Source organism: Tasmannia lanceolata, unplaced genomic scaffold (genome assembly GCF_043159265.1).
Source record: "Tasmannia lanceolata isolate RefF3 unplaced genomic scaffold, GAP_Taslan_0.1 ptg000037l, whole genome shotgun sequence".
Classification (NCBI taxonomy): Eukaryota; Viridiplantae; Streptophyta; class Magnoliopsida; order Canellales; family Winteraceae; genus Tasmannia; species Tasmannia lanceolata.
The window spans coordinates 17160166-17181585 of NW_027518714.1; the positions used below are offsets into that span (position 1 = coordinate 17160166).

The window sequence follows — 21420 nt, forward strand, 5'->3', positions numbered from 1 at the left end:
GAAAACATCGAAAACTTTAAAACTTTTTTTGAAAAACCAAAATATAAGAAATTTGAAATATCAAAAACACTTGAAAACATTAAAAACTCAAAAACATCTGAAAAACCAAAAAACTCAAAAACATCTGAAAAACCAAAAAACTCAAAAATCTTGAGTCATTAGGAGAGTAGTTAGGAATTCTATTCCAAACTACGTTGGCTTGATCCCTTTCAACAGGGTACGTAGTGCAGCTTGGGATCCACATCCCAAGTCCAGCCAAACCTTTAAAAATAAACATTTCAAACCTTCCAAAAATACAAAACGTCTTCAAAACCTTTTCAAAAAGATCTTCCCCTAGAGTTAGGAGTCTGTCCTAGATTTTTGGGATGTTTTAGAATTAGGAGGATGTCCTGATTTGTATTGATATGGTGTGTCTTGTCGTGTGAGTGTCCCTAGAGTTAGGAGGCCTCCAGTTGATCGGTTAGACATTTAGTCGAACTGATGGCTAGACTAGGAAGCATATAGTGAGCCCATGGTTTTCTTTAGGATGCACAGCCTAGTTACACGTAGGATGTAGGGCCCACCTGCATTAGCTTAAGGCTAATCAACTTGCATTAGTTAGGGCATATAGAGAGTCATAAAAATTACAATTCACTTGAATTTAAGCAATCATACAAAAAGCTTTATAAATCAGTCGAGTCTAGTGGATCGAGTTTAGGATAGCGGTTCTAGATGGTTAGGCATTGTAGTTTAGAATAGGTTATCGAACTACGTTGACTCCGATTCTTCCCGAGGCCGGGATACGTAAAGCAGCTGGGATGGGCGGCCACCTTAGTCCGAGTCAAGTCCTGCATTAGAGTTTTATGATTCATCTTGTCCAGTAATGTATAGAGTTGATTTGTGTTGTATGTTTTGCTGTGTTTTCTTACTTTCATGTACAGATCCTATACCTTTAGCTGTAGCATGCATGTGTTTGCACACCAGAACTTAGACACCAATTAGGTATGATATTCATAACCTAGTTATTCTCAGGTGACACTTATTTCATTTCTTTTAGGTGTGCTTATTAATCATCTCCGAGACATGCATGATTAGATAGACGTCTTCTCGGAGATATTTGTTCCCATTTCATATGACTTTCGCCCAAAACTCTTCAAAAGCAATAAGTAAATGGCATAAGAGACCAGGTGTTTGCACTTGGACGGATGAGGTGCTCTTCGGACCTTCCAAATTCGTAACCAGGCACGAACTTTCTTTTATATCTCTAGTTATCCGTTGTAATAGAGCATAGTATGGGATCCTGGGCCCACTTCCTTGGATGACGACTCTTCTTTGTTTAAGGTACGCCTTGAATCTGGGCTAGTCCCCTGAATCGAGAGGTATCTCACCTTTGTATCGCCACTCATGCTGTGAGGGGCACTTCTTTCTAGAGTTCCTTGGTAGAGCTCTCCATTCACGTGGATGATCCTGAGACTTAGCGTGTGGGGCACGTCCCCCGCCTCTCTTGGATCGGGGTCCACAGTATAAAAATATTCGAAACAAAAAATTTAGCACATTTACTGCAAACTATAGTTCGACTTTTAGCAATTGTTGCTACTTTGTTGACCTAACCTAGTGCATTTGCACCCTCCAGGGTATTAGCACTTTTGCCATTCTTAAAGAAAAGGAAGTAAGATGTGTGTGCTGTTTTTAGGTTGCAAGTTTTGTAGCATGGTGGATTCTTAGCTGCATGAAGTGGGGGAGTAGGAGCAGATTTGGATTCAAGAGTGGAGACACAAAAGTTTTCAAAAAGAGGTTTTTGCACGAAATAATATTAGAGAATGTAAACAGTATTCACATTGATAGCAATGGTTCTCAAAAGAATTTGCTCGCATAAAGTAATTATAGGTCGTCTGAAGCCGTATATGACGCTAGCCGCTAAACGACAAAATTCAGGTCGTCTGAAGCCGTTCAGGATATGGCGCTATCCGCTAAACGACATGATTCAGGTCGTTTGAAGCTGTTCAGGATATGGCGCTATCCGCTAAACGTCAAGATTCAGGTTGTACGAAGCCATTCAGGATATGGCGCAATTCGCCAAACGACAAGATCCAGGTCGTCTAAAGCCGTTCAGGATATGGCGCTATCCGCTAAATGACAAAATTCAGGTTGTCTGAAGCCGTTCAGGATATGACGCTATCCGCTAAACAACAAGATTTAGGTCGTCTGAAGCCGTTCAGGATATAGCGTAATCCCCAAAACGACAAAATCCAGGTCGTCTGAAGCCGTTCAGGATACGGCGCTATCTGCTAAACGACAACATCCAGGTCGTCTTGAACCGAACTGGATACAAACTTCAGAAGTCAATTCGTACCTTGCGGTCAGATTGTCTTGAGCCAAACTGGATACAAACTTCAGAAGTCAGTTCGTACCTTGCCGTCTGATCGTCTTGAGCCAAACTGGATAGAAATCTCAGAAGTCAGCTTGTACCTTTCCTCCAGACTGTCTTGAGCCGAACTGGATACAAATCTCAGAAGTCAGCTCGTACCTTGCCTCCAGATCGTCTTGAGCTGAACTGGGTACAAACTTCAGAAGTTAGTTCGTATCTTGCCGACCAGATCGTCTTGAGCCGAACTAGATGCAAATCTCAGAAGTAAGTTCATACCTTGCCGCCAGATCATCTTGAGCCAGACTGAGTAGAGAAATCCAATCATCTCAACCTTTTGTAGTTGTCCCCTGAATATATCCTGTCAACTTCCCCAAGTCATCAAAATAACTTGAGGAATCGGGGGGCAACTGATGGAGTGTAAAAGGTAGCTCCAATCACCAGTCAACATGTGGAGTCAAGGCAAAAGCGGGGTTACATCCAAGGCACGGGGGTAAACAAGTAATTACATCCCAGGAGAGAACCCTAAAACCTATACTACCCAATCATGTGTTGACACCTGTCTGAGGGTAAAAAGGTAATCCATTAACTAAAGGCAAAGGTAAGGGTCCGAATCCCAAAAAATTTACTATTCATAGCTCTGGTTTCCTTATTTTGTGCCCATTACTGACTTAAGCATCGGAGGGCTCATCCAGGGATATCCACCCTAGTTGGTCATCTGACCGGGTGTTACATTGTGCAGATCACAGCCACTTAGAGGGCATTATCTAGATCGGCTCATTTTCGACTGCCACATCTGTTACCAGTTTTGACCACAACACTATCTACACTTAAAAGTAGGAACAACACTCATTCAACCATTCAACAAATGTGCATGGTCTTTGTTGGGAAAGTTGCCTTATTTCCCACCTAGCGTGGGTATCTTGGGTGGGAAAACAATGGCAAAAATAGAAAGTGTTGTTTCCTTAGGTTTTGAAAACCTAGAATAAATAAATAAAACAAAAAAAGGGTCTTGTGAAAAGAGGTATTGGCGTGAGTTTTTCCGAGGGGTGTGTCGGCTGCCTCAAAGAGGGGAGAGAGAGAAAGAAGAAAAAGGAGAGAAGGGAGAGAGAAAAAGAGAGAGGAGAGAATAGAGAAAGGAAGAGTTTTTCTTGGTTCTTCTTTGTGCTATTCTTCTCGGGGTTTCTTCTCGGTCTTTTCTCTTGTGATTTTCTCTTGTGGGTTACTCTAGATTACTCTTGGGTACGGTCTTGGTTTGAGAAGCAAGGAAAGAGTTGTGAGTTTTGGGTTACATCCATTGTAATCCTTGTATATTGTTTTTTCTCATAGTGGAAGATCGTGTTTCTCGCCCGTGGAGTAGGCTTTGACGAACCACGTAAAATCTTGTTGTTCATCTTGTGGCGTGATTGTTTATTTTTCTTTCCGTTTAATTTGCGCATGATCGGATTGATTTGCCCAGTGGATTTTTCTCAACAAGTGGTATCAGCGCTGTCGTTAGAGTGATCGTCGAGGCCGGTGGAGAGATCGTGGGTGTTGTGGTTAGATCTTTAGGAGTAGAAAGATTGTCCAAGAAAGATTCTTGTTCGAGGTGGAGCGATACACTGAAAGTGCAAAGTAATATGAGATATCAGTAAAATCAAGTTCTACTCAGTTCAACATCGGGAAATTTGACAGAAAGTGCAGTTTGACCTTATGGCAGATGAGGGTGAAGGACATCCTAGTTCAACAGGTCTTGGCTAAGGCGTTGAAGGGAAATGATGGGAAGACAGAGAAGATGATGGGTGCCGAGTGGGAAGACATTGAGTTGAAGGCGGTCAGCACGATTCTACTATGTCTGGCAGATAGCGCTATGTTTAACGTTATGAAAGCAAAAGATGCGCCTAAATTATGGGAGAAGTTGAAAAAGCTTTATATGTCAAAAAGCTTGGCCAACCGGTTGTATCTATCTGAAACAGCAATTGTACAGGCTGAAGATGTAGGAAGGTGGAGATCTTCTAGAACAGATCACGGTGTTCAACGGGCTTGTGAATCAACTCCACAAGGTTGACGAAAAGTTGAAGGAAGAAGACAAGGCCCTTTTACTTCTTACTTCGCTTCCTAATTCGTATGACAACTTGGTGACGACTTTATTGTATGGTAAGGATACGATAAAGTTGGAAGAAATCACGGCGTCGCACTTATCAAATGAGATGCGGAAGAAACCACTTATTGGTGGAAGTGAAGAGCATGGGTTGGTTGTTCATGGTGGGAATCGAAGAGGAAGGTCGTTTGACAGGGGATTAGGAAAAGGCAGGTCAAGATCCAGGGTCGGTGGAAGGGCGTGCAATGTTACCGTTGCAAGGAATATGGCCACGTTAAGCGGGATTGTCCGAAGTGAGCTGACCAGGTGGATAATGGTGCTACGAATTTTGTGGTGGTGGTAATAGATGAGCAGGGTGAAGAGTTTGGAGACGTTCTCACAGTCTCCACAGGTAATCACACTTCTCCTCATGATGAGTGGATTTTAGATTCAGGGTTCTCTGTTCATGTATGCTCTAGAGGGATTATTTTGATACGTTCCAGGAGACAAGAACGGGTGTAGTGTCCTTGGATGATGGGTCTAATTGTGACGTCACAGGAGTTGGGACGGTGAAGATCAAGATGTTCGATGGAGTGATTCGTACTTTGGGTGGTGTGGCTTATATCCCATAGATGCAAATGAAGAAAATGGTGCTACGAATTCTGTGGTGGCAGCAATGGATGAGCAGGGTGAAGAGTTTGGAGACGTTCTCACAGTCTCCACAGGTAATCACACTTCTCATGATGAGTGGATTTTAGATTCAGGGTGCTCTATTCATGTATGCTTTAGGAGGGAATATTTTGATACGTTCCAAGAGACAAGGATGGGTGTAGTGTCCTTGGGTGATAGGTCTAATTGTGACGTCACGGGAGTTGGGACGGTGAAGATCAAGATGTTCAATGGAGTGATTCATACTAAAGGTGGTGTAGCGTATATCTCATAGATGCAAATGAATCTAGTATCTCTTGGCCGGTTGGACTCTAGGGGTTGCAGGCATTCAACTGCAGGTGAAGCCATGGAAATCACACGTGGTTGTAAGGTTCTGATGAAAGGAGAGAAGTGTGGTGGATTATATCATTTGGTTGGGGATAAGGTGACTAGTGTTCTTAAGATCTCTATAGCTAGTTGGAAACAGAGTGGAAGCGTGTGCATGCGTAGGGTCTCTTTCGCAGTTGGTGAAGAGACATGTTTCTAGGTTGCAGACGATGGTGAGAAGGTGACAGTACCTGTGTTGGGGAGGATGGATCGGGATCCCTCTCCAAGGTTGACTGGGCGAGTCAACGGGTTGGCAGCTACATACGTGCATTGGCCGTGTTGATCACATCGGGAGGAGTCAGATCCAAGGTGATTCAAGGGTGTGTAGCTGGTACTTTGGAAGGCCAATGGTGATTTGTAGCAATAGCAGACAGATAGCAACATCAACGAAAAATATTCAAGTGGTTGGGAAATAACCCGAGGTGGAGATTGTTGGGAAAGTTGCCTTAGGTGGGTATCTTGGGTGGGAAAGCAATGGCAAAAATAGAAAGTGTAGTTTCCTTAGGTTTTGGAAACCTAGAATAAAAAAACAAAAAAAGGCTCTTGTGAAAAGAGGTATTGGTGTGAGTTTCCCTGAGGGATGTGTCGGCTGCCTCAAAGAGAGGGGAGAGAGAGAAAGAAGAGAAGGTAGAGAGAAGGGAGAGAGAAGAGAGAAAGGAGAGAATAGAGACAGGAAGAGTTTTCTTGGTTATTCTTTGTGGTTTTCTTCTCGGGTTTTCTTCTTGGTCTTTTCTCTTGTGATTTTCTCTTGATTACTCTTGGGTACGGTCTTAGTTTGAGAAGCAAAGAAAGGGTTGCGGGTTTTGGGTTAAATCCATTATAATTCTTGTATATTGTTTTTTCTCATAGTGGAAGATCGTGTTTCTCGCCCGTGGAGTAGGCTTTGCCGAACCACGCAAAATCTTGATGTTCATCTTGTGGCGTGGTTGTTTATTTTTCTTTCCGTTTAATTTGTGCATGATCGGATTGATTTTCCCGGCGGATTTTTCTCAACAGTCTTGATGGAATTAAAAAATCAGATATTAGTGTGGCAGTTCTTTCAGGAAATGAATACTTGATTTCTATGCGCTGCTCCAACTAATTTTCCCCTATACTCAAGGATCAAAATAATGGGAATTCACAAATCTCCCTCTGAAAATGTTTGCTCATAAGCAATGGAACCTACTATAGAATGATCTGGCAGTTATGCTACTATTGTCGGACTAACTTCCATATGCTACTCACAGTTAACCAAAGCTTTATACATGTGAAATGTCCCCATTTGTAGAAAAAGGAAGCGGGTTGAAAAAATTGTAAATAATAGCTTTGAAACAGTTGCAAAGAAGAAAAATCAACTGAGAAGAATGTAGAAAAAACCCGCAACTAAAACTGTAATGAAACAGTCACATTCTCTGGGCCAAAATCAATTTAATCAGATGGTTAACATAATACAATTGCTGGAAATTTTGCACATGGTGGCCCAACATATACAAATTACAATACCTTATAAAAGGAAGAAACCAAAACAGCTGGTCTCAAGATTTTGGCTTTTTTCTATGCAAGAGAAGAACCACTGCTGCTCCCATCGACTCTCCTGAGAAATCGGACAAAATTTTGATTACAGGACCTAATTTAAACAGATCAAAACAGAAATGACCCACAGAATAGCTTCAGAGTGCATCAATCTCAATTGGATTAGCTGGGATTATTGAATTGTCCACTGCTGAACAAAACCATTTCAAGTCAAGGATAAAATCTATGACCCCCTTCGATATTATAAATAATAAATAACTCTATCTGTTGAAACACAATGAATTTACCAAGGCAAAGGCAAAACAGATGGTAGTCGAACACTTGAATCATGAGGATTGATTCAAAGAACGGGTAAAATAATCATAGTATAGAATCTGTTCATTTTGGATTTGGAGAATTGTTATTGATTAGAAAGTGATTAATGGACTCAAATTTGTCTCTAATTTTGAGTCCACTAATTAGTTTTGGACTCAAAATAAAAAAAGAACATGGCCTTAAGTATGCTTGCTACTTCAGTAGAACTATTGTAAGCCCAATGGTTTCCACCTTGGCATTCCCATCTTATTTTGATGATTCCAATACACAAGTGATTTATGATCACTAATGTGTTTGATTGTCTAAGTTGTAGATCACATTGGTGCTAAGACAACATTGCTTGGATTGAGGCCAAGAAGCACTCATTGGACCACTTCATGAAGGCCAAAGACATCAAATCCAAGACAAATGAAGACTTGAAGAATCCATTGAAGATCAAGTTATATTAGATTGTATTAAGATCCAATCTTAGTTTTAGATTTGAAAGGCATAATTAAGTAAATAAACACACACCCTAAAAATATAAGTGATTGTATTTGTGGAGTTCCAACACCCTGGAACCCTCATAGCAATCCCATCTTGGTGTTAAGTTGGAAGCCCAAAAACATGAAGTGAAAATCTGCTCTTCATAGGCTTCTCGGAACTCCGAGAATTCTCGGAACTCCGAGAAATGGTCCAGTAGACTTTTTTCATCTTCTGTTTGTATTCCCGGAACTCCGAGATTTTTTCTCGGAACTCCGAGAACACTGTAACGGTCATATTTTGAGCCGTTGGGAATTTTGCTGGAATTACCAAAATGCCATTGAACGGTCATATTTTGGTTTTCCTATATATATGGGCATTCTAAACTTCCAAACCATCAATCCTAAAACTCTAAAAACCTTCTTGAACATCAATAGAGTGAATCAAACTTGTTTATGCCTCTCATCATCTAAAGATTAGGATTTGGATCATAGGCTCAATTTGTACATCTTCTACCATCTTGTAAACCCTTGTGAGGGATTGTTTTTGTTCTTTCTTTCGTTTCAAGAACTTGTATTGGGCGAGTGTTCGGAGAAGCGTAGCCCACTCTCCGTGGTGAAGATCGCCACCAAGGTTAAAGGCGGTTGGAATTTGTAATCGGCACCGATCTTCGCCGAAGTTAAGAAGATCACATAGTGAAGCCATCAACGGGTTTGGTTGGTGGAGTGGAGTAGGCCTCACGTTTGAAGGACCGAACCACTTTAAATCTCGGGTGCAATCTCTCTTACTCTTGCTCTTTATTTTGCATTTGCACTTTAGATTTAACTTGCGTACTTGAATTTTATTGTTGATCTCTTAATTTCTAAAATTGGGTTTGAGTTTTCAAAAGAATTAAAACTTGTTATCAACCTAATTTCGCACTCCTCATAAGTTGCCGTACTCGGGACCACCCTTGGAATTTCAACTATGGATTGTAGATTTTTAAATGCAAAAGCAGATTAACTTCTCGCTTTAAGAAATGCTAAAGAAACCCATAATTTTTACTGTCTACTTATCGAAAGAAAAAGGAAAAAAAAATGTACTAAATCGATTGGATTTATCTTTTTCCTTAAGTAAATTTAATTTTTACATAAGCTAGAAAGCATGCAGCTAACTGAATCTTTTTCTCCTTTTTTTAATCAAAATATAGGCATTTGTTGCCTTACATAAAACATCTAGAACACTTGGAAGAGATGAATAAAAAAACTCAAGCGATGGAATGCATACCTTGGTTGGCTCATAGATTTTGCAGGGTGAGCTGAACAAAAAAATTACACAATAGCTAAGAGAAAACACAATGCAAACCATGATTTCCACAGTATTTGTTGAATCAACATTTTCCATGTATTGAATTGATATTCCCTTCTGAACTCGTATTTTGATTTGCACATAAATCATATAAATAATTAAAACAGAGACAACCCCCAAACTTCAGGTCATTCCAACCTGCTTAGCCCCTTTTGATGATTTGCATCATTTCCTCCCCCCTTGAGAGAAAGTAGACCTCGAGATCAAACAATCAAAGCACATATCAATTCATCTAGCTGTGGGAGTCGGGCTTGTCACGCCCCAAACTCCACCCTGGACGTAGGACGCGGCAGTGCCGTATACCTGCAAGATAAATCCCACAAACATACAAGGCTACAAAGCAATAGCAGAAATAAACCTGGCATTCCTTAACTAAAATATCAAATTCTGAAATAATGTAGACCCAACATAGCCAAATCAAATCTCAACTCTCCCATGAACCAAAATGAATAAGTATAGATGTAGTCTTAGACATTTGTTTACCAATATTCACTGTCTGAAATAAAAGCAAATAAGCTAAACAAAATCTCCAAGTTCCTACGGTTCCGAAACGAAGCTTCATCTTCCTCGTTCACCTCACAAGGATCAAACTCTGAAAATATTAAAATAATTACAGTCAACTGAAAAGCTCAGTACATAATAACGCACCACAAAAGTGAGGTCAAAGCATGTTTCAAAGAGGGTATCAATAGGCAAATGAAGATGGCAAAAGCTATACAGGAGGTGCTTCGTACAAATACAATAACTGAGAAACAAAGTCCACAAAGTCGTATTTCAAAGAGTCAAATCAAAGTGGGTCCCAATAGAGGGAAGATACAAAATCTCAAGAGATTACTGAAAGCAATTAAAAGGTACAAAACCAGCCAAAGGTCATCGGGTTAGCCCAAAAAGCATGTTATTTTACCCGACTGCCCGCGGTTCGAAACTAGTTTCTAAGTTCATATACCTGTCGACAGGATCAGCGAATAGCACCCACTGACGGGACCCAAAAGCCAACGTATAACCCCCATTGGTGCGGGCCCTTATAGTTCACATATAAACCTAGGCCTCCACAAAAGGTGTCTACATATACAAAAGGTCCAAAGGTACGTACAAAATTCCACAGATTGTGGTTCACATTGGTTTCACAAGATTTTCAAGAATAGTTGGGTATACAATGATCAAAAAGTTCTCATTTCAAAGAGGGTCACATATTCAATACAAAATTCATAGGTTATCAATAAGTGAACAATTTAATAGATTGTGTTCAATGACGGGTAAGCATGCAAGATCCAAATCAAAGTCTACGGTTATCAAATGTTTCACGTATTCAAAGAGATTATAGAGTTATGATCAAAAGGGCATATCATTGAGTAGGGAATCATAACATTAAAGTGGTACAAAATTACGTACCTCGAATGACGAAAATATATCTCTTCAACAACTTCTAGGGCACAATACCTATCCCAAACAATGTCATACGTATCAATAAATAGGCCTAGGATGGTGGCCAAAGCAGTGGTTAAAACCCCCCAAAATTAAAATAATACTTCCAAATTTTCACTGGGTTTGGAAGTTCGACACTTTTCATCCGGACGTCTCTGAGACTTTCGAAGGAAAAACACACTCTCGAGTTCTCGGTTCACTATTCATCGGATGCCCGATACTATTCATTTGGACGCTTGACACTATTGATCCGACTGGTTTTCTGCGAAAATTCCAGATTCGTCCTGATTTTGGCAAAACTTTAACAAACTTTCTCGTTTTAGCTCCGATTCACGCGTGGTCGGATCCATTGGATTCGTATCGGTGAGAGAAATCCATATAATCCAATTTCATGCTCCAAAGATTAAAATTTATTTATCATATTTTAATCTAAACTTTTAGGTTAAACCCTTAAAGACAAAATTTCCTAAAATTCAAACGATCTGATCTTAGGTTCATTAGGGTTCTAAAACAAAGAGAACCCTAAGGAATCAAAGATCAGTTCTCAAACACATCTTAAACTAAATCAAAACCTTTACTTTCTTCTTTCAAAATCATAAGGTCATTGATTTAGGGTTTCTAAAACATAAATCGATAACGAACATAATTCTTACCTTGATTTTCCCTCTCCGATCCCAAAGCTTGGTTCTCTTCTCTTCCCACACAAAAATCTTCTCTTAGGGCTGTAGAAAACGGTTTAGGATTTCTTAATGACTCTAAAATTCTCCTAAGATGTGTATTTATAGGATTTCTTAAAGAAGCCCTAATATAGCTCTAACTCTTACTGACAAAAACGCCCCTCTTTAATAGAAGGGGACGGATTTTTCAAAGGGGTAATTTCGGGTATTTACAGAGCTTCCGCAGGACGCCACAACGGGTATGATGGGAAATGTATCATAGGGGGTGTTAATGCGTGTTTGCGTTTTTTGTGAACTTGGGTTCGTAATTCGAATTTCACAGAAAAGAGAATTTCGGAGTCGCCATCTAGGTTAGGGCTTAGAACCCGTAAGTTTACTCTGTTTTTAAGGTATGTTCTTTACAGAAATCTGAGTAAGGGATATAGTTACATACGGGGAAGGTGTTAGGCACCCCTCATGTCCGGGTAAACCCGGTCGCTTGACTTGGCTTGGCAGTTTTAAAGAACATGATAAAAAATCTTAACTGTTTATCCTTTATTACGATTAAGCTTGATTCCTGTTTTTGAGTTTCAAAGGAAACAATGAAATAATGGGAGAAATCGGTTAATATTATCTTAAATAGAGGCGTTACTGCATGATTTGGGTCCTCAAGGGATTATTCCTGAATCATGTAGCAACCACCTCAAATCTGGATAATACAAAATTGAAACAAAAGAAAAACGGGGGCTTGAGTTTCCTCTGTTTGTCCAACACCGCCGGAGTGCTAGTCTCTCACTTCTATATCTTTTTGTCTATGGTAGGACTAGAGACAGAGTGGTGGGATAGGGAGAGGGAACGCAACCCTATTTATAAGAAAGGGTAAAGGATTTACGTTATAGGGTTCAAGGCAAAAAGGATCCCCAAACCCCACAACTACCCATTACCGGGTTTTATAATTGAAATACGGAAAGCAGGAGCTTTAATGTAGATATACCGAAAAAGCGGGTACGATTTCTGTAAATTCGGCGGCGTAACGACACTTGTCAAATGATGTAGCTCCGAGTTCTCTGAAATTTGGCAGAACACCGGCGCTTGAAAAGTGGTGTCGTTCCTAGTCCTCAGAAATTCTGCATAATGCCGATGCCCGGTGTTGGTAAGCTCCTCGAGTGTTTCTTTCTCTATTTTCTCTCTGGTCAGAAAAGAAACTAGGGTTTTCGGAAAGTATTTTCTAGGAAAATCGAAAACTAAAAAAAGGCAGAGGGTTTTTAGTTTAGTTTCTGTTCTTCGGATCTGATTTCTACTGATTCGGATCTTCTGATTTGGTTTTTACTTCTACTCCCTTATTTATAGTGTTTCGAGGGGAAAATTGCAATTTGAGATTTTAAATCGCAAATTGCAATTTTAAATGACAGGTGTCAGGTCGGGCAGGGGTTTTCGGGATATTTTCGAGAGTTTTCAGAACTTCGATAGGCCATAACTCCTTCATTTGGACTCTGAATTGCATGTGGTCAGATCCGTTGGACTTCTCATGGCAAGGAGAATCCAATGAACCTAATTTCGTGCTTAGAATCGGTGTGGGCAAGTTTGGTCTGTTTTTTACTTAAAGTTACATTTGGTTGAATGCTGTGTAAAAACAGGCTTTTGGTTGTGCCGTAAAAGGCAGGTGCTATGTGGAAATGGGCTTTTGGTTTTAACTTCGGGATAAATTCGTTCTTGGGAAATATTTTCTGTTTCGAAAACCAGAGAGAGATCGAGAGAAAGATAACGGGTGCCTTGGGCTCGTCATAGGATTCATCACCGCGACAACCTATTATTAGTACCACCTTGATAAAATTGGGTGTCTACACTAGCTTTGTGAAAAATGTCAATTGTTTCACGCTTGTCAAGAGATAATGTCCATATTTCGGATGACGGGTGTCCCATAATTGTTCTAGAGCTCAAAAGGAATTAGTAAAATAGCAAGCGGTGTGGGGAATCCGCTTTACATGGATATTCATACATCTAAAGCCTCTCGGCTGAGTTATGCTCGTCTGTGCGCGGAGGTGGAAGAATAGTTTCAAATTTCGGTTTCGGAATGCGTTTTGGTCCTCACCGAAATTGAAATTTCGACCAAAATTTTGAAATTCCGAAATCAGACTAAACCAATAAATTAAGATTTTTTATCGTCCTAAATTTTCAGCCAAAATTTCTGGAGAATATTAAACAATGTTAAAAATCCAGTTTTTTGGGATTTTCCTTAAATTTCTGAATTTCGGTCGAAATTTTGTAAGGTTTCGGGTTTTACCCAATTTCGGTTTCGTTCTCCATTGGGTGGAAGATGTTGAAAGCTATCCAAAAGGAACTACCATCCAAACTCCAATTGGAACTCATTATCAGAAAATTGAATATGAATGGAGAACTCTTTCTCGCACTTCCTGTAAGAACTTAAGTCATTCATCCGAGGCCTGTCCAAAAATGAAATCCAAAGAAATAAAACTTCGACAAGAATGGCTCTCCATCAGCAGAGCAAAGGGTCCATCTCCTGAAAAAGGAAAAGAAAAGGAGGTAACAGACCAATAAGAACCATATGCAACTGCAATTCAACCCACAACCTCCCACATCCCCCTGAAGAATGCATTCTTGGCCCTAGAGGACTCCAATGATGAGGACCTTGATACCGATGATGATGATCATTCCCACTCCGATACAGAGGATGATCATGTCTCCAAAGCATCTTCAGAGAACTCAACTACTGATAATGAATTGAACCAAAATACAGTTTCAGATCCTCAAAGAACAAGCAAAGAGCGACCTTAGAATTCGGCTTTCAATTCGGAAGACCACAGCTTGGAGGATGAAGCGTGGCGGGAGGTGAGAAGAAAGAAGTACCCTCCCATTCCTCAACGACATTCCCCCCATAATAGCAGGGACAACACACTGAAACCAAACCAACAAAGAGCTAGAGATTAGGAAGTTGAGTCAGAGGATGATAGACCTCCTGGAATATTAGGGGTTAATGTGGTTCTTGAGATCCTTTGTGTTTCACTTTTCCTTAGATATTGTATCTAGGAATAGGCTTTTCTTTGTTCTCTCAGTTTTTATCCCTATTCTCGTGATAGGGTTAGTGTTTTTTTCACTTGATTGTAATGTGAAAACTGGTCGGGGTCCCCGCCAAACCCCAGCTTACCTCACGAAAAAAGAGAGAGAGAGAAGATAATGTGGATATCTTTACCAACGAATCACGTGCTTATAAACCATGCCAACTTTAAGAGACTATCTATTAAAAGTTTCTGCTAGTGAATCTTTCAAGACCTTTTCCTTCAAGTGAAAGCCTGTAGGATTTTCAATGACTATTTATAAATATACCTTCCGTATATCTTTCCTAGCTGATACGTCCAACCTTGAATGCATGTACAGTGTTATGGCAGTATGACATAAAGGGTAGATAGCTCATACAACCAGCAGTTAGCACTCTCCATCATCTTTATCATGTAGCTAATTCCTGTGTCTCTGATAGGAGTTGAAGATATGCAGGGAGAGAAAAAGGAGAGAGGAAGTTGGGTGTGGAATCCTACTCTTCTTACTGATGAATCTGAGTTGGCTGTTTTCTACAACGAAGGTTAGCCGCCGAATGACTTTCGACAAAATTGTCTATTAAATTCCATATATGTGTACTAGTATTGTGGGCCATGCTATGGTAAAATGGTGGGCCCACCAAATTAAAACATGAGAAAAATAGTGGGACCCAACCTAATGCACGAGTTTGGATAGAGATGGTGGTAGGGGCGCAACTTGGGCCGGGCTCAACCCAAATGGGTTCAACCCGATTTTGGCTCGGGTTGGGTTAGGGTTGGGAAAAACCAACCCGATTTAATTTCATGTTGGGTTAGGGTTGAGGCCTTGCCAACCCGACCCGACCTCTATCCTCCAAGTTTATCTTGATTTATTTGGGTTATTGTATTTTTCTGTTTGGCCTCAGTTGAACACGAAGCCAACTCAATCTGACCTGATTTCGGGTTAGATGGGTTGGGCTAGGGTTGAGAGATTTAGAGGCGGGTTGGGTTAGGGTTGAGGGAATGCTATCTTGGATTGGGTTAGGGTTGGCCTCAACCCGACGCGAGTTGGACCCCTAGATGGTGGGGCTACCCCATAAGACCCATCGATTCTATTAGGGGTAAAATTGTGGGCTCACCCTACCCATGAGTTTGGATAGAGATGGTGGGCCACACCCTATGAAAACCAGAGGTGTAACGTGATGTGTTATAAAATTAAGGAGGGAAATCGTTATGAAACTTTTGTCAAATGGATTATATTAAAGAACAAGAAAGAAACGTTGAAACGTTGGGGTTTGAATGCCATAGGGGAGGAGAGAGATTTTAGGAGGGATTTAAGGAAACTTTCTAAAATTTTGCAAAAAGAGATTTTAGTGATGGGTAATACAAAGGAATTTCTGTTTTTTTTTTTTTTTTTCGTCCACATCACACAGTTGGCTTATTGCTATATTATAATAGATTGGCCGATTACTATATTATAATAGTTATAATAGATAGATATATACATATATAGGTAGCTGTCTGATTTCTGTGTGGTTGTATTGCATGGATTGACCCTTTAGTTTTATGTTAAATTATGCTTGAATATCATATATTACCACTTTGGTTTATTTACCTCAAAATTGCTTTATTATATTCATCCTCAGGTTCCCTGGCCCGTGTTTCCTTAAAAGAAGTTCCCTAGAATCCTCAGATTTTCTTAAGGATGATTGCCTTGTGAGTGCACAATGGGTGTTGTCACAACCTGGATCGAGAGGCACAGACAGTATTCCATATCAAAACCACCCCAGGACATAGGTCAGTGTCTTAAGAAGTTATGGGAATCTGGTACTGCCTTGGCCGTAGAGTTCGTGGTAGGCAATGAGACATTCAGGGCTCATATGTCTAGGACTTGCTCTTCACTATCCGGTATTCAGAGCCCAATTAATTATCTGGTCGATTTCGAATCATGGACAACATAGTGGAGACTGCACATATTGACACCCGAAATCGGTCTCTTTTATTTATTTATTTTCTTAAGCACCATTGTCTTAAGAAAATGGTGACCCACTTCAAATGGTTCACCCACTTCAAATGAGAGAAGGGACCAACTGAGTGACACTAAGAAATATATTTGCGGCTTCCTAGAGTAAATCTACATAAAAACTAGGCTTTTAGTAAGTTCATCATCGATGCATTTCCTTTTGATCAACTCAAGCCATTGAGCATTTTAAAGTGAAAAAGAAATACACAACAAAGCCAAAGGGCCTGTTCTCCATGAGGATGACTATCCAGGGTTTATTTTGTACTTGGATAGGCTTGATGAGCTGGATGTAATATTTTAACCAGGATAGCCAATGCCTTAACAGCTTATTTTAATGATTTCTCTCCCACTGGAGAGCAGCCCCACCCCAAAATTCTACCCATGAAGGCGATATGTTGGAATAGCCAATAGATGGTTAGCTCTTGGCACCACAAGGCTAAACTTCTCGGTCATGTCCAAATCAGAGGGAGACATTCCATTTGGAAGCTCCCAATCAAAGCAATGCACTAACTGCGCCAACACCAATCGAACCACCCTGAGTCCCAATTGCATCCCAGGGCAACTTCTACGTCCAGACCCAAAAGGAATAAGCTGAAAATCTCGGCCTCTGAGATCTATATTTGTGCCGATGAACCTCTCAGGCAAGAATTCCTCAGCATTCGGCCATGAATTGGGGTCCCGTCCGATCGCCCAACCATTTATAATGACACGAGATTTTCTTGGTATGTAAAAACCATTAACCGTGCAGTCCTCCATGGCCTCGTGAGGAGCGAGCAATGGGACCACAGGGTGGAGCCTCATGCTTTCCTTAATCACCATGTTCATGTACTCTAAGTTAACCAAGTCTGACTCCGCCACCATTCGCTCCATGCCAACCTCGCGCTCTAACTCTTCTTGGACTTTCTTCATCACTCTTGGATTCCGAAGGAGCTCCGAGAGGGCCCAATCGACCACGCACGCCGATGTATCCATTGCACCCAGTAGCATATCCTACACAAAAATGGTAGTTTTAATGATTTATACACACATATATGCTTTGAAAGAGCTCTTCAAATTTTGACTAATTAAGCATAAGTTTAATGCACAATTAAAAATTAATCTTGTACAATCTTTTTTTTTTTGAATGATATTCTTGTATAATCATATGTGGCCGGGTGTATTCTGATTTGGAGATAATTTTATATGCAAATATTAACATCAATAATAGCTTTACATCTATCTTAGTTAATGAATTCCAAAGTGGCTTAATGTCTCATTTGTTAATAAAATTAACTTAAAAGAATTTTATAAGAAAATATGTGACCATATTTAAAAAATAAGGACCGGTTTGTCTACCCGTAAAGTGCACATGTAATCTTCTCTTATTTAATTAATGATAAATTTTTTAAGAAATAAAAAAAAAAATAAGCGCTGATTTTTTTCTGTTATCAAAAGAGGCACGTGTGATTGCTAACTATATAAGTACTAGCATTCTTGGTCCATGGGTGGAAAATAATGCACCCCACCCTATCAAAACATGAGGTGTAAAATCGTGGGTTGCACCTATGCATGGATTTGAGTGGAGTAGGCAGAAGTACCAGGGTGGGAAATAGAAACGGGAAACGAAACGTGAAATGGAAACGGGAAACGCATGAAAAAAAATACAGTAGAAACGAGAAACGATAAACAATAGAAAATCGTACGATAGACGTCTTAGGAAATTACGTGTTTTTTCCACAATGATTTTCATAAGTTCCACACATGTTTCCTACGCGTTTCATATGCATTTTCTACTACTGTTGCATATGTTTATCACGTGTTTACACATTATTTACATAAGTTTTTCATATGTTTCCCATGTGTTTTAGAAATATTTCTCCAATTTTGTATCATATTTTGGCAACGTTTCCGAAACGTGTTTCTCTCATTTTAGGAGAAAAGAGTTTCCCACCCGCCTAAGGAGTTTCCGGCAACTATGGGTAGAACTCACCCTATCAAAACATAATGTGAAATGGTGGGTGTCACCCTATGCCTGAATTTGGGTGGAAATGGTGGGCCCGCTCATGGTTGTAAAATTGTGAGCTTTCCAGATAAATATTATTCATAGAAAGAAAATGAACGACAAATAAAAGAAACACATTCACTATATAGGAAAACACTTCTAAAACAGGATCCTTTCCCGAAAATAAACACGGGAATAGTGTATGGCTGAACGATTTGGCAATCCCGCGTAGGCGCGACACATGAGCAAAAGACAATGAAGTGATCTTGTCTTCCACAAAATGCAAAATAGCTGTGGAATTGACCAAATTGTCGGTGAATTCCACTTTTGTCTTCATTTTCCAAACGAAATCCCATTTTGAAAGTGTTTTCCAAATATTATAGATAGATATATAGACTTGGCAAACGAGCGGGCCGGGCCGGGTTTGACCCGGCCCGTACGGGTCCGGGTCAAACGGGCCTGGTTAAAATGACCTGGAAAATTTTACGGGTCATTGAGCTTGGACCCGCACCCGGCCCGTACGGGCCGGGTCGACCCGTTGGTCACCCGGATTTTTGACGTATTTTTTTAAAGATTTTTTTTGTACAGGGATTCTCTAGCCACCTTCGCCAAGGCTACTTTTCGGCTTGTCGCCAATTCTTTGCGGCAAAGATCGGCAGAAGTACGATTTGCGATTTGCGCAAAGGTGGCTAGCAATAAATAATAGCAATATATAATAATCATGCGGGTACTAAGTTTTAAATGAAAAATTACAGAAAAATGGAAGCAAAGTAGGAAAATTACCAAAAAAATTACCAAAAGAATGTATTAAAATATGACAATTACCAAAAAAAGTACAAAGAAAATAAAAAAATTATGACAATTATGGGAAAAAAAAGGCCAACATAAAACTTTTATACTTCTCTGCGGGTACCCGCGGGTCCACCCAGCCCGGCCCAGTTTTGACGGGCGGGTCCGGGTCACTTTTTGCCAGGTATATAGATATATTTCCTTACCAATAGGATGGCTTTGATGTTGGTGCGATCAACTTGAAACTCGGATTCCTTGGACTCCATGAGGGATAACATGACATCCATGAAATCCTTAAGATTCCTGTGGTCTCCAACCTGCATATGCTCATCTATGATTTTCTCTAAGAAATTATCCAAGACCTTGCTAACCGCCTTCATGCGGCGACTCAGCCCTTGAAGATCAAATACTCCAAAATAGGGGATGTAATCCGCTATGTTGAAAGCTGCCGTCAATTCGAGGGTCTCTTGAACCACTTCTATAAACCCTCTCTCATCCAAATCCTCATCCTTGTACTTCTTGCCAAACACCATCATACAAGTCATGTCCACGCTGAGAGATGCCACCTTTGCACTAAGGTCTATGGCCACACGAGAATTTGATATATCCTTGAGGGATTGGATGAGGAGGGCTAACTCTTCTCGCCTCGTGGACTCGAAGGATTCCATCTTAAGGTTGCTAAGCAACTCTAGGGTGCACAATTTACGAGCGTTGCGCCAATAAGGGCCATACTCGGTGAAAGCAATACCCTTACGGTTGTAGGCCATGTACTTGGCAGCCTCGGAGAATGGCCTATTGGCGAACACAAGGTCATGTGTCTTGAGGAACTCTTGGGCCGCCTTCGGGGACGAGACGATAACAGTCGGGACTAGGCTGAGCCTCATGAACATGATGGGGCCATAGTCTTTGGCTAACCTATGGAGATCGCAGTGAGGGAGCTTGCCCAACCTGTGAAGGTTCCCCAAAATTGGTAAGCCTAGAGGACCAGGAGGTAACCTTTTTTCCTTTTCCTCTCCTTGCAAGTAGGAGATAAGCAAAGGAACAAATTCCTCCCACTAACACCAAGAGAAGGGCAGTCCAAGAAGACATGGTAGGCACGGTTCTGGCAAAGCTAACACGCCTTTCGTCCATTATTTCTCTCTCTGAACCTGCAACTCTATTCTTGCATATATATATATATATATATATATATATATATATATATACAGCACTTAAAAAGAGAGGAGTGGAGAGGGGTCAATTTCTTGCTTGCCATCTGATGGAAAGCTAAGGAGATTTTTTTTATGGAAAGCTAAGGAGATTTTTTTTTGTTTTTTTTTTGACAGGTAAGATGGGTTAAAAACCAAAGCCTTAACCAATTAGAGCTAGAGGCTCAACCCGAAAGGTAAATGACATTATAGTAATTTCATAAGTGGTGGCTAAGGGTGTCAATTTTGGCTCGGGCTCGGAAGCTCTCTCGAGCTCGGCTCGAAAAAAGCTCGGCTCAAGCTCGGCTCGAATCCTTAACGAGCCGAGCCGAGCTGGCTCGTTAAGCTTAACGAGCCGAGCCCGAGTTATGCCAGGCTCGGCTCGGCTCGGCTCGTTAAGGCTCGTCTTGTCAACATCATCTGCAAAAACGTAATGAGGGTGCGTATGTCATGTCAACGTCATCTGTAAAAACGTACTCGTTTGAGTATCAAACGGTTGTGAAAAATCGGATTAATTTTTTCCCGTAATTGTCATAACTTCTAACCCTTTTTGGTATTTTTTTCTTAATTGTCATAACTTACTGCCTTTTCTTGGTAATTTTTCATTTTAAACTTTATAAATTCAGATAATTTACTTTTTTATTTGTAATGATTACTTTTTTATCTTATTTGCTTTTGCTACCAACCTTTGGTGTGCGAAACTCTCGATAAACCCAAGCTCGATAAAGCTCCCGAGCGGCTCACGAGCCTGGCCGAGCCTGACCGGACCAAGCCGAGCCGAGCCGAGCTGAGCCCGAGCCCGAGCCTGGTTCGAGTCCGAGCCGAGCCTTTGAGCTTAACGAGCCGAGCCGAGCCTGGCCAAGCTCGGCTCGGCTAGTTTACACCGCTAGTGGTGGCACATTTATCTCACTAGAAAAAATAGAGAGACGACACACACACATTTGTCATGGATTGTGCTGGTCAAACGCTTTGTTTTTACACAAAAACAATAGAAACATGGAGAAATGTACCGTGCCCAAAAGTGTGACTTGAAGCTGTAAGCACATGGTTTTTTTTAAAACCACTCTCTTGAAACAAGGCCAAAAAATGCCATACCCTTCTCCTTGGAGCTTTAGAAAAGCACATCCTTTTATGTCTATTTAGTACACATGCCCTTTACCTTTTAAGTACAAAACCAACCCAAAAGTCACTCAAATTTACAAAATCTTGCCACTGAGCCCTATATACGAAAATCAACCATTTTCTTGCCCATT

The 21420-nt window shown here is 40.6% G+C and overlaps 1 pseudogene across 1 annotated transcript; it reads right to left on the reverse strand.

Annotated features, from left to right (window-relative positions):
• Positions 1-16322: 16322 nt before the first annotated feature.
• LOC143860616 (cytochrome P450 71AU50-like) lies at positions 16323-20126 on the reverse strand (annotated as a pseudogene). The gene is made up of 2 exons (XR_013239760.1): positions 19187-20126; positions 16323-17200 (listed from the first exon to the last, which is right to left on the reverse strand). The product of XR_013239760.1 is annotated as a cytochrome P450 71AU50-like (transcript).
• Positions 20127-21420: the final 1294 nt, after the last annotated feature.